This window comes from Mustela putorius, unplaced genomic scaffold (genome assembly GCF_011764305.1).
Source record: "Mustela putorius furo isolate JIRA1106 unplaced genomic scaffold, ASM1176430v1.1 tig00003909_pilon_pilon_pilon, whole genome shotgun sequence".
In the NCBI taxonomy this organism is placed as follows: Eukaryota; Metazoa; Chordata; class Mammalia; order Carnivora; family Mustelidae; genus Mustela; species Mustela putorius.
In genome coordinates this window covers 1449266-1462442 of record NW_025422057.1, presented here as the reverse complement: position 1 = coordinate 1462442, position 13177 = coordinate 1449266, and positions in this window count along the sequence as shown.

Here is a 13177-nt window from a genome sequence, read left to right as displayed (position 1 = left end):
TTATGAGAAAACAGTGGTTTTAGGGTTAGGCAGTTTACACAGCTGTTTAGGACAGTCAGAGCACGCTGGTGTGTGGCTGAGACAAGGAGCCCCCACATCTCGGCGGATGAAATTGGAGACGTCTCCAGCTCAGTCTGGAGGGGCAGAGGCTTTGCTCCCCATCACCGCCGTCCATCGTAGAACTGGATGGCGGCGCACAGCCGGTCACAGCGGCAGAGAGACGAGCTGAAAGCCTCAGCCCGAACATGACCCCATTCCGTGAGCTCACATCTGATGGCCAGAGCCGGCCGCAAGACCAGGCTGGGCCTGCGTGGGGGGACGGGCGCCTCAGCACGGGGGGCAGGGCATGCGTGGGCAGGCCTGGCACCAGCACGGCCCCTGTCCCCAGGGACCTTCTCTGGCCTTGTCACAAAGGCTCTGAGGGGATTCCCAGAGATGCGACTCTTACAGCAAACCTGGGCGGCAGGATCTGGGGCTTCTAAACCCACCAGTTTGCTCCAGCTTGTCCCGGAGCCGCTCGAGTTCCCGCAGTCGCAGCAGACAGGCTGGCGCGAGCGGGGGACTGTGGCTCTCTGTCCTGCATGTCCCACCCAGACGCTCGGGGCCTTTCGGGGGCGTCCACAGCACATGCGCCGTGCCTGGTCCTCCCAGACCCCACGCCGGGGAAATGACGTCTACACCGAGTGAGCGAAGCCTTGACGGGCTGTGGCCGGGGCACCAGGCTGAGGACCCGCTCTGCCCACCGCTCTTCGGGGCCGACAGGACCGCTCTTCCCAGAACAGGATCCGTTGTCCAGGGTCATCAAGGTGGCGTGTCCCTCTCTCGGCCTCTCAGAGATAGTCCAGGCCGTGCCCTGAGGACGGGCCCCCCAGGGATCCTGCCGGGACATCCAGGACTCCGTCGGGCCCCAGCGTGGTGGGAAGCCCCCCCACTCTCAGGAAACTTTAGGGCATAGAAAGCTTTTCTCCCTTCCAGAATGGTTTCCATCATTTTTAAAACGATTTATTTGTTTTAGAGAAAGAGAGAGCCCGTGCGAGCTGGGAGAAACCGAGAGGGAGAGGGAAGCAGACTCCGTGCTGAGCAGGGAGCCCAACGCGGGGCTTGTTCCCAGGTCATGCCCTGAGTCTAAACCGAAAATCAGATGCTCAGCAACAGAGCCCACCAGGCGCCCCGTCCATAATTCTTAAAACCACGAGTTCTTCCCCTTTCCCATGGAGCTGAGAGACTACCTAACTCTACGAGCCGGCAGGTCTGAAGCCAGAAGCCCCGTGTGGTGTCCTTCCTCGGGGCCTATGAGGACCAGCACGACTCCCTCCGGTGGGCGCTGGCCTCTGCAGGTCCTGGCTCGGCCACCACCGAGCGCTGAGGACACAGTGGGGAGCGAACCCCCTTGGGGGCAGCCCTGAAATGAAAGAGCATGAAGTTGGTGTGGAAGCCCTGGCGCCCTCACGCCTGGGGCGGCCAACTCCGCCCACCGTCTGTGCCGTCTTCCAAAGGCCCAGGACCACGGGCCTCCACGGACGGGTGCTTCCCTCCCTGGCTCTGGGATCACCTGCTTAGACACCACTCAGGTTCTGGTCTCAGGGTCGGCCCTGGCTCATGGGCAGCAAGAGGGGATCTCGGGGCACCCCGGTGGGACGGCCGTCTGTGCAGCCGCCTTCTGCCCAGGGGACGCTGTCCTGCCACAGAGCCTGGAAGGATGTGCCCTCCCCGGCGAGCTGGGGACAGGCAGAGCACCCTGCGACGTGCTGATGCTGTGGAGGCAGGAGCACACGCGGACGGTCAGGCTGACGTTCTGGGACGGATGTTTACGCGACACTCACAAGTAGTCAGACAAACGAGGGGTTCGCCCGCTATTTCAAAGTATTAGATTTATTTTTCCTGAAAGTCAAGGGTACAGATTTTTAAAAAATTATTTCACAAATATAAAAAGTCATGAGAGACGAGTGGTCAAAAAGATGCAAATGCTCCAGGTGTGGGGCCAGCACGGAAGCCTGGCCAGCCGCGTGCGAGCCCGTCCTGAGCCGCTCCTTCCAGAAATGCGGTGGAAAGCAGACGGGAACAGGTCATCCAGGGGTTTATGATCCCTGGGCAGACAGCAGCTCTAGAAGTGACACGTGCACACGGAGGGACGGCCAGCAGTGGCGTGGACGGCCGGCCAAGATGGTGCCCTCACCCACAAACTCAGGAAGGCAGAGGGCACCGTGCTCTCCACGCAGACCGAGGACGCCAGAACATGCTCCCTGAGCCCTGGACACGCGTCCTCTGAAATGAGGTCCCACGCACGAAGCCACCAATGCCGACGGTGGACGCGCGCCAGGAGAGAGCAGGTGGCAGCGACACCCCAAGGATGGAAAGGCCTCGCAGCGCCTGAGACGGGGCCTGGGGAAGGGTGGCTGGTGAACAGTGCGCAGAGCACAGGCGGCTGCTCCAGGGGAGCTTCCGTGGGAGGGCAGGGGGCACTCCCAGGGCTGCCACGGAACGAGCGCGGAGCAGAACGCGTCAGCTGGGTTCGGGGGGACGGATGGCTTCTGGGGATGGTGCCCTGACCGGGAGCAACCGGGAGGCGGGGGTCAGGGGCGTGGGGCTCGGTCCTGCGGGGAGCGCTGGATCGTACTGTTTGGTAGGGGTGTGAAGTTGGGACGGACCTCAGACGTCGGCCGGCCCGCCCAGCAGGCACAGGGACCCCAGCCCCGCGGGCGCAGCTCCGCAACCCTCCATCCGTTCTGACAAAGGTCTTCGTGGCCACTTTAGTTGGTCCAAATCCACCCAAAGCTGCTGCGTAAGTGAATGTCAGCGAGGCCGGAACTGTCCGCCAGTGACTCAGAAACCCCCCAGCCACTGTCCCCCCAAGTCAAGGGGAGGCGATCGGGGCCCAGCTCCGCAGACAGGAGCACTTTGCGTTCTCTGCGCAGGACAGCGGCAGGGGAGGGGAGGGCTCGAGGGAGCCGGGCTGGAGGCCGCAGGACCTGCCCCTGACCCTGGGCCCGGCAGGTGTGGGGCTCCAGGCCTCACAGGTCTGGAGGCTGCCCACAGGTTCTCTCTGCCGTCAGACCCCCGTGTCCCGGCCTGTCCATCATCATTTTCAGTCCAAATGTCCATCCTTAGACAGACATTTGAGGAAAATGAACGACGCTTGGAAGACCAGGATCCTCACTGGGACCCTCAGAGCGACCCTCAGGGAGGGTGTGGGGCGCTGCACGCGGCCGCTGCATCCCGGAGCTAGCGAGGCGCTGCACATCGGCTCATGCAAGTTAAACTAAGTTAAACTAAAAAAATAAATAAGCCAGATAAAAATTTTGAAAAAAGAACAACTCCTAAGGCATAAAATGATGATGCGTCAAATGGGGGCTGGAGGGTTTGAAGGGCGCGGGGTCAGGCCACAGCCCCGCCCTCCCCCCACGCTGCTCACTGGGGCGGCCGAAGCACCGGCCCTCGGCCCAAGTCTCGCCAACATCCATGCGGACAACAGACCCACTCGCCCAGCCACGACCACCCAGCTCCGTTCCCCAAGCCGCGTCCACAGCCACCGTGGGAGCAGGACCCCGGGCCCAGCCCCCGTACCCCAGTGAGAGCCGCCGGGTGTCTCCCACGCTTGCCCCTGACTCCCACCGCACACGATCTCCAGCAGCAACAGGACCCCGCCTGGGCCCCTCCGCTTCCCCAGCTTGCCGAGCCTCCCTCCGCACCCGCTGTGCAGCCCCGCGGCAGACGAGACCTCCAGGTGGTTTCTCACCCATGAAGCGGGGTCACTGTGCGCCTGCTCTCCAGCTGACCAAGGGGTTAGTGAGGCCACGTGAGTCCACCACACACACTGCACCTGCACCACGGTCGTGCGGGCGAATCGGGTCGGTTTGGGAAAAAGAAGAGGAGTGGAAAAAATCAATTTGCTTAACGAGCAATTATGTGAACGAACCCAGCGGGTGCGCACACTCCTGCACGAATCTGCTTCTCGTCAGAGCCTCAGGACACGCTCGACGTCCCCAAACCGCTCTCGCCGGCTGCGCCAGCCCCCGCAGGAGCCATCTCCTCTCCACGTCCGTGAGCATCAGTCACGAGGGGACAAAGCCAGTCCCCGGGAAGCGTTGCACGTGTGAATGGGGGCGAGAACATGCTCTTCAGAGAGTCCTTGAAACTTGCGTTCTGGGGAGTGCGGAAGAGTCACTCAGTGGCCACTTTGGAGCCTGTTTCCAGTGTCTGCCCTCTCAGGAGCCGGCCTGTCGCTGCGGACCCTCCCAGCTCTCCCCGACCTCGTCCGGCAAACACAGCGCGGAGTCGGCGTCCATCCTCTGGCGCTGACGGGGCTGCAAGTCACAGCCGGAGGGTCCCCGCCTCTGCAGTCTCGGGGACTCGGGCCCCTCCATCCCCGCGGGCTCCCCTCCGGGCACAGGCCTCTCCTTCTCCCCGCAGACCCTCGGCGGCGCCGCACCCCCTGCCTCCGAGTCGCGGCGCTGGACGGCGTCCCTGATTCCGTAAACTTGGTCGACACCGGGCAGAGGGCGATCTGTGGGTCCGAGGCCGTACGGACTCCCTTCCGCAGCACGTTCGTAGCCCCTCAGAGGCAGAAGTTCCGTTCAAGAACAAGCTTGATGAGTAAGGAGTGTGCTTTGGCTTAAATGATTTCAAACTGGTGATCAGGTCTGGGTCTGGAGCCTCCCGTTGACCTGCCGGACCTCGCCAGTGACCTCCAGACTGACGGCTCGGACTTCGCCAGTGACCTCCAGACTGACGGCTCGGACCTCGCCAGTGACCTCCAGACTGATGGCTCGGACCTCGCCAGTGACCTCCAGACTGAAGGCTCGGACCTCGCCAGTGACCTCCAGACTGACGGCTCGGACCTCGCCAGTGACCTCCAGACTGACGGCTCGGACCTTGCCTGAAGGAGGAAGCCCTGGAAGTGTGACCTCTGCAGCCGGCCGCCCACGTGCGTGCACACACACGCACACTCACACCTCACTGACACACACACAAGCGAGCACAGACTAGGTCGGGGCCTCCCTGAAGATGCCCGTGGCCTCCGATGCTTTGGGAACTGTCTGCGGTGCGGCTCTGACACTCGCCGTGGGGCAGGACTCCTCTCTGGAGCACGGAGGCCTCCACCCGCCTGCCGGAGGGACACCCCTGCTTGCACAGCCCCGCTCAGGGCATCCCAGGAAAACCCGGAAACCTGGAATCACCCCCTTTCTGCAGCCAGAACCTGCGGGTCCAGCCGCTTCACTCCCCACCCTGGGCTCCCCCTTGGCTCTGCGACAGCCCGCGTCCCATGCCCCAGCTGCCCGCCCCACAGCAGGCCGTCCGTGTGCACACGGCAGGAGCCGGGCCATCATTCTGCCACAGTCTGCTCACGTCGCTCCCCGGGCCGAGCGCCGCGTCCTGTCCCACCTCCCACCCCGCGCCCACGCCGGGCCCAGCTGCCCAGAACTGCCTGCATCCCCCGGACCCCGCTGAGTGCTTTCTCGCCCCCCTGCAGTCCCGAAAATGCCTGCTGGCCCCTGGCTCTAGCACAAAAGCCACTCCTTCGGGGAATCGGCTCTGGGGCCTAGGCTTAGACGGCCAGGCTGCTGGGAAGCTTGCGTCTGTGGGGCACCTAGAAGTTCAAGCGCAAAGGCGGTTCGTGTTTACAGGAGCAGGTGCAGTAGGAGCCCTTGGTCCTGTGGCAGGAGCCACGTGGGAGGCCTCGCACTGGGTCCTGAGTCAGGCCTCGTGGCCTGCCATGTGCACGAGTGGGTCTGTGCGTGGTGGCCACGGAGCTGTGCGTGCGGTCTGGCCTCTGAACGGGTGCCCGGTAACAGTTGCTGCGCCGAGTCCTACAGGGTCGTCTTTTGTGACCCGCTTTCCTGTGAAGCTGCCGCGCTGTCTTCCTAACCACGGCCGCTCGGACCTCTTCCCCCGCGAGGCAGAGCCGTGTAATTAGAGCGGATCCAGTAAACCACTGACGGAGACTCGCGGCGCAGGGAACATCTGCTCGTACCACCCGGGTCCTGCCTGCACCCCGAGACCCGCTCCAGCTCCTTCCCCAGGACAGCAGGACAGAGGGGAGTGGCTTTGACAGACGGGACTTTGATCACACACCTAGTGCGGACCGGCGGGGGGCTCACTGAGCCACTCAGGAAACTGTCCCCGGAAGGGTGTGTCTGTGACCTTGGGGACGAGGCCAGAGGCACCACTGGGCAGCCAGCATCCCACTCAGCTTCAGACCCCTGAGTGAGCCCTGCCGGAGGCCGGCCACTCAGCCATGTCCCAGCCTTCTCTTTCCTGCCAAATGCTGACCCTGCTCACTGGGGCCAAGGCCTCCTCCGTCCGTCCCCTCCACCTGCGTGTGGACAGCAGCGCGTGCCGCCCAGGGCAGGTGCTGCTTCTCCGAGTTGGGTCCCTGGGACAGCAGCGTCCGTGTCAGCTGGACACGAGGGAGAGGCGCGGGGCTCGGGCCCGTCCAGGTCACCCGCGTGGGGCCCGGCCATCTGCTCCCCAACTCCTCGGCCCGTGCGCTCACCTGAGCCCCACTGGGGCCCGCAGTGGTTCTCAGCCTACTTCGTACACACCTGGGGACCTCCCGCACGGTCAGCTCGGGCCACAGGCCCAGGGCTCCCTCGTTCGCCGGTCTGAACGGGCCCCAGTGCCGGACGGGAGCAGGCGGTGGGTGCGGCCCGCTGAAGGAGTCGCCCCGACAGCTCGGGACCTGCTGGAGGGGGCACAGCTGGAGTCCCGAGGGCGGCGCCCCCTCCCCCGTGAGCCGAGGCTCCCGAGACCCCCGCCCCTCCTCCCCCACCGCCCCACAATTTGACCTCCTGACGCCCCCCCACTCCTCCTCCAGCCTGCTGTGCCCAGACCCTTGGCCACTTCCTGACCTCTGCCCCTCCGTGGTCCTGTCCACCTGCACGTGCCCTGCATTGGCAGATGCGGCCCCTGCCTCCCTGTCCCATGGCCCCCTGGCCTCAGGCATGGGTGGAGAGAAGGAGCCCCTCTAGGCTGGTGCCACTGAAGCCGCCTGTGCAAATCCAGCCTGGCCCCACACGCCCCACAGGAGGCTGCTGTGACCATCCGCTCTGCAGCCCCGGGCAGCCCTGTTGCCTTCCTGCTCTGCAAACACTAACAGAATTCAAAATAATAAAGAGTGGCCGTGGTAGGAACTCTGTCCCCTTGGATTTCCCTGCCTGGGATGTGGTCCGCACAAGTCCGCCCCTGGGCCTCACCCCTCCACCCCCATCCGAGGGCTCTGCCCCGGCCCAGGCCGCCCTCCCAGCTGGGCCCACATCCCACCTCTCCTTAGCCCCAGGCGCCGTGCAAGTCCAGAATCCCTGCTTATTCACAACTTTGATTGCCTCCTCTCTTCTGGTTCTTTCTGCTAACCACGAAGCTCATACAAGCCTCTCCCACACTAGAAAAAATCCCTCATGGACCCTAGACCCTCAGTGGCTGCTCAGGACCATTTCTCCACCCTGAACAGATGAGTCTGAGAAATAGTCTCACTTCTCACCTCCACGTCTTGTCAGCTACTGACCGGCCCACTGCAGGCTGAACTGGAAGCTGCCCTCAGCCTTCCTCCTAGACCACCAGGGACCTCCTGGCTACCCAGCCCTGAGTCCTTCCCTGGCCCTTTCTTACCTGGATGTGTCTGTACGCGCTGATCCTCTGGACCCCTCTCGTCTCTTAGAAGGTCCTTCTCCTTCTCTCACCAGAGCACTGACGCAGGTGGGCCTTCCATGTAGTCACTGTCACCGTCACTGCTTCCATCACCGTCATCACCACCATCACCTCCATCATCACCATCACCACCACCTCCATCATTGTCACCGTCATCACCACCATCACCGTCATCATCACCATCACCACCACCTCCATCATTGTCACCGTCATCACCACCATCACCTCCATCATCACCATCACCACCACCTCCATCATTGTCACCGTCATCACCACCATCACCGTCATCATCACCATCACCACCACCTCCATCATTGTCACCATCACCACCACCATCACCATCATCACCACCACTTCCATCACCACCATCACCTCCATCATCACCATCACCACCACCTCCATCATTGTCACCGTCATCACCACCATCACCGTCATCATCACCATCACCACCACCTCCATCATTGTCACCATCACCACCACCATCACCATCATCACCACCACTTCCATCACCACCATCACCTCCATCATCATCACCATCACCACCCACCTCCATCATTGTCACCGTCATCACCACCATCACCGTCATCATCACCATCACCACCACCTCCATCATTGTCACCATCACCACCACCATCACCATCATCACCACCACTTCCATCACCACCATCACCGTCATCATCACCATCATCACCACCACTTCCATCACCACCATCACCGTCATCATCACCATCACCACCACCACCATCATCACCACCATCACCACCGTCATCATCATCATTATTTGCTGTGTAATAACAGCTTCATTTCTGAAGAAGGCTTTGGGAAATTTCAAAACTGGAGCCAATTAACTAAATTTAAAAATGCATGAAATGGATACAATCCCTGTAAGCAAACTAGATTTTTGCTGCATTTGCGTGTGATTGCAGCCATTGTCCTAGGATGGTGCCAATGTGGTCCCCAGGGTCTGATGAGAGCCCAGGTTGTTGGAGACAAGCCATGCACACCCATTTCCACAGGGGCCATGGCCTTTCCAGGTAATATCCACACTGTTTCTGATTATTGGTACAGATTTTCCTCCAAGTCATGTGTGGAAACAGAGGCTGTCTGGATGGCTCCTTTGATCAGTTATTTACCTGGTTTCCTGGACACGGGCACCCACTTCCCACACCAGCCTGCACCTACCCCATCTCTGTGTGAGTGCAGCCACCTCCCACTTCCCTGGCACGCCAGCTTAAGGGAGTGGAGTGTGGCACCTGCTCCCTGTCCCAGCATCTCCCCAAGGATCACACTTCCCAACAGCATTCTGAATAATGACAGTCTTGTGCTAGAGTTATTTCTTCATGTGTGCAGTGCCAGCAAGCACATCTGTGCGTTAGAAAGACAGCATGATTCAGCAGGTTACCTGAAGGCCCCACTGCTTCCACCTGCTTGGAGAAGGTTCCATCTAGATTTCAAAAATCTTCCTAGCAAAAAGTCAGATCTCACTTGCTGAAGATAGAAATTTTCAACAAGCCTTTTTTTTTTTTTTTTTTTTTTTTTTTTTTTTTTTTGCCTTCCAAGACATCACCCATTGCCTGATGCTTTGGGAAGAATCAGAGAGGGGTGACTGTGCCAGCCACAGGACTGGGCAGCGGTCTTGGGTGATGTATATTATCTTCGGTGATGGCACAGACCAGATGTCTTTCCTTTCTAAAGCTGCTGGGTCATCACGACCCTGACTGCAAACCACATCAACATGAACCCCAAGAACCAATGCCCTCGGGAAATGCTACCAACGGGCAAAGCCATTACACGGGGCTAACGCAAGTGTAGGGATTTGACTGATACAAAGAGAGAGCCGACAGCCTGGGGAACATCACTGAGCCAGAACTGAGCTAGGGTCCCTGACCCCTTCCCCAGCTGTGCCACCAGCTCCCTGCAAGCACCTGTGTGGCCGATTCTGTAGGGATGGCTTTCGGGGTGTTTCCCGGGGACCGAAGAAGCAAGGGCAGCAGACAGTGACGGTCCTGCCCCAGCCGCGTCCACACACACGAGCGCGGGCGGCAACTCTGACCTGACTCGGCTAGTGACAAACCAGCCCGCGAAACCCTTAATGTTGGGCTGGAGACTGGACCGCTTGTTGCTGGGAGGCAGGAAGGGCTTGGCACAGCGTCTGTGGCCCGAGCTGTCTGCCAGGCTGAGACCTCACCAGGCCTTGCTGCGTAGGACTGATCTGTTTTCCTGAGGAACCTGACTTCTACCTTTCCCTGGGGGCTTCTGGTCCTACTGTTGACGCAAATCAGGATAAACCCGAGAGGTCCTCAGCAACAGGCACATGTGCCAAACTCACCCCTGCACACCCTCTCCCCGCCGCCCTGCGATGTCTTTCACCAGCTCTGAGCAGAAGGCTCCCCAGGCCTTCAGAGGCTGCGCATGGGCCCCGGGGCCCCACCCAGCACCCCAGGCAGACAGCTGGGGGTGGCCGCGGCTTTACCCGCTGACCCCCTTAGCAGCCAAAGTCCAGCAGGAGTAGGATTCCTCACACGGATGCCTGTTGGCTTCTGCGTCTGGAGGCAGGACGGACCCCAAGGAGGGGTGCCTGTTCGGGAGCGGCCTCCAGATCAGGCCGAGGCTGGGGCTCCACCGAAGCAGCCCCTTGTTTGTTCCCCCTTCCTGGCTCCAAGCACTTCCTTAGGATGTTGCAGGGAACCGGATCCTTGGCTCCGGCGCCAGCCCTGAGATGAGCCACTTGCTGGCATCTGCACAAGGGGCTGCCGCAGCTGGCTCCTCTGGAAGCAAACATGGAGATGGGGTCCCCTGCAGGGAGCTCGCCCGTGACCAGCTGCTGCGGACCCGAGTTGGGGAGCAGCAGACAGACGTGGAGCCAACCGGGCCACCAGTTTCCTGTCCACTGAGAGCCCTCGGTGGGGATGGCCCGTCGGTCCGAGTGGAGATGGCCCATCTCTCTGTAGGCCCAACTGGCCAGGCCAAAGAGTTGCCCCGTAAAAAGCCACGAGCCTTTGCCTGGACAGGGGCCCTGCAACACTGGGGCGGGGGGCACCCACTGCGGCGATTCCTGCTTCTTCGCCTGTGCCACAGGCACCCGCACAGCTCTGACCAGGGCAAAGGAGAGACTCAGATATTACAGGGACCGTTAGACACAGCATCTGAGTTGCTGCCGATGTCCAAGGACTTGAAGAGTCGTTGTGGCCCCGAAATGAGAGGAGAGCCTATGGGAGTCGGGTCGCGAATGAGGGGAAGCCAGGCGTGAACTACGGATCGTCCGAGGGCCCACGGTCCCTCCCAGGGGTCATGCCCCGTTCCCAAATGGGACTAGCATCCTTGTGGCGAGTGCAGCCCCCTCAATGGGTCCTTGGCCCAAGGGTTAAGGCTATCATACTGGGGAAGGCCAGGGGGAAACCAAGCCTCCCTCTATGCTCTGGACAAGGCAGGGCATTCGTGTCCGTGTCTCAGCACAGGAGACAGTGTAGACACTGCCAGCCAGACTCATCTAAATTGTACACGATGACAGTCTGAGCCACGACAGGTCGGCACCGATGTTGGGGGGAGGGTGTCGCCAGTGGGAAGATGGCCTGGAGGATGGTGTGGAGGCGGGGATGTCTGGGGGTTGGGGCCTTCTGGCACCCGCTCAGCTGAGCGCCGTGTCAGCTCTGGGAGGCCCTCCGGAAGCTGCGAGTGCAGGGACCCCCCTCTCGGCCAGCTCTGCAGGGTGACTCCTCCTCCCTCCCCCGCGCTCCTTCCCCACAGAGGGACACGAGGTCAGCCCCACGGCGGCAGTCCTACCCTCTGGTCCCCCCACCGCGGTCATCCCCAGAAGACCTTCAAGCCCTCAGCGTGTCCAGAAAGGGAAGAGAGAAGCCGTGCGTGGAGGACGCGGGGCCCTGCGCTCTGCTCACGCAAGCCCTGTGGGAGAGGCACCGGAAGGACACGCACTTGGCCTTTCTTGTCCAACTACTCGAAGGTGCCGCTTTCGAAAGAGAAGACCAGACAGACAGCACTCTGGGGCTCGGGCAGTCGGCTCTTCCGGAGCGGGGCCTGGCCCTGCCCCCACCAGCGGGGCCGCCGATTCGGAAGGACCCTCCTTCCTCTCCTCACGGCGGGTGATGGGGCCTTGGGACACTGGACCCTTGTTACAGCCACACGTTCTCCTCAGGAATATGAATTTAAAAATTAATGAAGACAATTGCTTTTTAAAATAAACTCATGTGTTTGAAATTCACTGCCTGCTTTGGGGATTTCTGTAATTTCCACATCTCCTTCTCACCTCTACCGTATTTGGCTTTCTCATTAGATTCTTATTTGAACAAAACAGCAGAGAATTTTGATTAAAAGATGAGCACTGAGGTTCCTGTAAACGGTTCGCCGAAATCAGTCCAAAGACTCCCCTGCGGGGGACCCAATGGAGACGTCTTGGCGTTGTGGCTTTACGTGGTGAGACGGGTCTCCCCAACATCGGCTGCGTCCTGTGCGCCCGTCTCCGGCAAGGACCCCACGAGCAGCCAGACCTGCCTCCCTGCCCCTCTGTCTCTCTGCTCTCTGTCTCTGTCTCTGTCTCTCTGTCTCTGTCTCTGTCTCTGTCTCTGTCTCTCTGTCTCTCTGTCTCTGTCTGTCTCTGTCTCTCTCTGTCTCTGTCTCTCTCTCTCTCTCTCTCTGTCTCTCTCTGTCTCTCTGTCTCTGTCTCTCTGTCTCTGTCTCTGTCTCTGTCTCTGTCTCTGTCTCTGTCTCTGTCTCTGTCTCTGTCTCTGTCTCTCTGTCTCTCTGTCTCCCCTGCTTTCCCTCCCTCTTTCTCTCCGACCCTTGCCGATCTCTAACATTACGGTTTCCCTTATAAGAACCCTGATGATCACACGGGCCCTATCTGGATATTCAAGGATAATTTCCCACTTTAAAGATGTGGGGAAGGGGGGATCTAATGTTTTTATTGAGGGGTTCTTTGACAATATTTTCCACATCTTTCGTGTCTGTTATAGATCTTTCTACATCCTCGGCCAGTGTTAATAATACTGGTTTTAAAAATTATGTTTCCTTGATCACATTATACCCTTTGACATAACATTATGAGTAGGATTTTTTCCAGCTTTATTGAGCTATAACTGACAAGGAATGTTGGGTAAGTTCTAGGTGTGCAATGTAATGACACAAGCGTGTACTAGGGACCCGTCGCCACGATAAGGTGAGCTAACACGCCCACCACCTCCCGTAACACTTGGCGTGAGTGGTGAGAACACTCGGGATCCCCCGTCTTAGCGACCGTCCACCACGCAGCAGTGGCCGTGCGGGTGCCACCCCCCACAGCTCACTCACCTCGCGGCCAGGAACTTGTGCGTCTTGACCGGCAGGTCGCCATTCCCCTGCCCCCACCCCAGGCATCCCGGGACCCTGGGATGCGGACCTGAGCCAAAGGCAGACGCTTCACCGGTAGAGCCACCCACATGCCCGAGTCCCACTTGTTCAGATCCCGGGGTAAGTGAGATTCCGCGGTATGGGCCTTTCTCTGTCGGGCTCACCTCATTCTGCAAAATGTCCTCGAGGT